The following is a 2,023-nucleotide window of genomic DNA, read 5'->3' on the forward strand; positions in this document are numbered from 1 at the left end:
GCTCTTCCGCACTTCAATCATCTTACCTAGAGCCTCCAATAGCTACCAGGTGGTGTTGTAAAATATATCTTTTCCAAACGAGTATAAAAGAATGAAATTCTTTCCATATGCTGGCATGTGGATTGTGAAAATGTAGGTGTTTCTTAGAACTCTGGTGGCCCAAAGTCATTCTCCTAATTATTTCTGGGCCAGTGGAATTATTGTAGACTACTGTGCACACATGTGGAAGTCAATAGCAACTGGTATAAGTTTCAAAAGTAAAGATACAACTGTCGGGTTTCATAGTAAATATTTACACTTTTATATATCAACCTAAGAGTATTGTGTCTCATGTAGATTTTGTAGCCCATTGTTTGCCTGCTCACATTTTTTCTTACTATTCGACTATTATGATGTGTCTTATACAGTATGAAATGTAAGAAAATACAATGTAGCAGTTAATAATACCAAATGTGCTCCTGCCTTTGGAATATGCTTGCCAAATTTTGAACCTGATACCTGAAAATATATGAACACAATTGAGGAGTACAAGTCCATGTTATGTAGGTATACACAATGGACAGACTAAATCCTGAGAGCTAAATCCTGATTCCACATGCTAAAACCATATAACAAAAGTTGGTATATGAAACCTGGCCCCACACAATGAGGATAAATCATAAGGATGATGTGGATCCCATAGAAGTTCCTGGTGTATGCTTTTAACCAAGATACCTCCTATACACAGTCCAGTGAAACAGTACAATATGGAAGACAGACCATGTGTCTGAACAATACCAACTCTGCTTTTAAAAAGAAAAATAAATATATGCAGCACAGGTTAAAAAAATTAAATTCTAATAATCGTAGTGAAAGTGTTAGCCTCCTTAGACTGTGAACCATACCATAGCAATGAACTGATGAAACGGTGTTAGTAGATGTTTCACTTGAGGTACTGTGAATTACAAGACCTAGGGCCTGGATTCTGATCTCACATTTTTGTAAGTCATAAATAACTCCAAGTCTGTTTCACAGTGGACTTGCACCAGTGAAATTCTGATAAGAGCAGAAACAGACCCATATTTAGATTCCTTTAATTTCTGCCGCTATCTTTTTAAATGCTTTTTTCATTCAGTAAGTAACTGTATGTATTCTAAAATCTTACTTATGCTGATTGAAACTTGTAGGATGTTCCAGTGTCCTTCAATTTAGTATATGTAACTTGCATATGCTAATACACCTTCTCCGAGGAGATGCATTTTTAAGATAGTTGGGATTAAATGTTCCTAGTAAGCTAAATAAAAGAGAATATACTGTGCAGTCATGATATAAAATTAGGCACTGATCGTGCAAATACTTACATATGCTTAAGTTATACAATAATGTGTACTTTCACTGAGGCTATTCATTGCTCATCAAATTAAACATGAGATTATCCTGTTATTGTTAACGCTTCAAATTTTAGGATACAGATCATTAAAATTGAGCCAAAGTTTAGCCTTGGTATTCCTTCACTGAAATATGATTACATGTGTTTCTAAAAAGTATAATGAATAAATACCAAGTGAAGTAAAGAAACCACAATGGTAGGTTAACCTTGCTGTCTATATATAGTAAGGGGGGGATGTAATTCAGTAAATATGTTCCCCAAATTTGTCTTAAAATGAACAGTTAAAGTGCATCAAAAAATTATGTGTATCAGTAGTGTTTTATTACATGTTCATAAACTATACAATTTAATGGCAGTGGGATGGAAGCCAGTTTGTTATTGACTAAATAGAAAACAGACATTGAGATCCTTATTGTACCTCTAACTAGTAACTTTAAGTAGTTATGAATTTTGTATTGTAATATCTGGTTTTAATAGCCTGGAAAATCAAATACATACAAATTTGTATATAAAAATATTCAGCATTCAGCACATTATTGCCTAAAGGAGTATGCGTGAACAAGAGAGAGGATCTAGCAGAATAGAAATTCTTTAAGTTGAATATCATTTTTATTTATTAGACAAAATGATTTAATTTCCATTTAAAAGGACAGA

Source organism: Alligator sinensis, unplaced genomic scaffold (genome assembly GCF_000455745.1).
Source record: "Alligator sinensis unplaced genomic scaffold, ASM45574v1 scaffold544_1, whole genome shotgun sequence".
NCBI classification, from domain to species: Eukaryota; Metazoa; Chordata; order Crocodylia; family Alligatoridae; genus Alligator; species Alligator sinensis.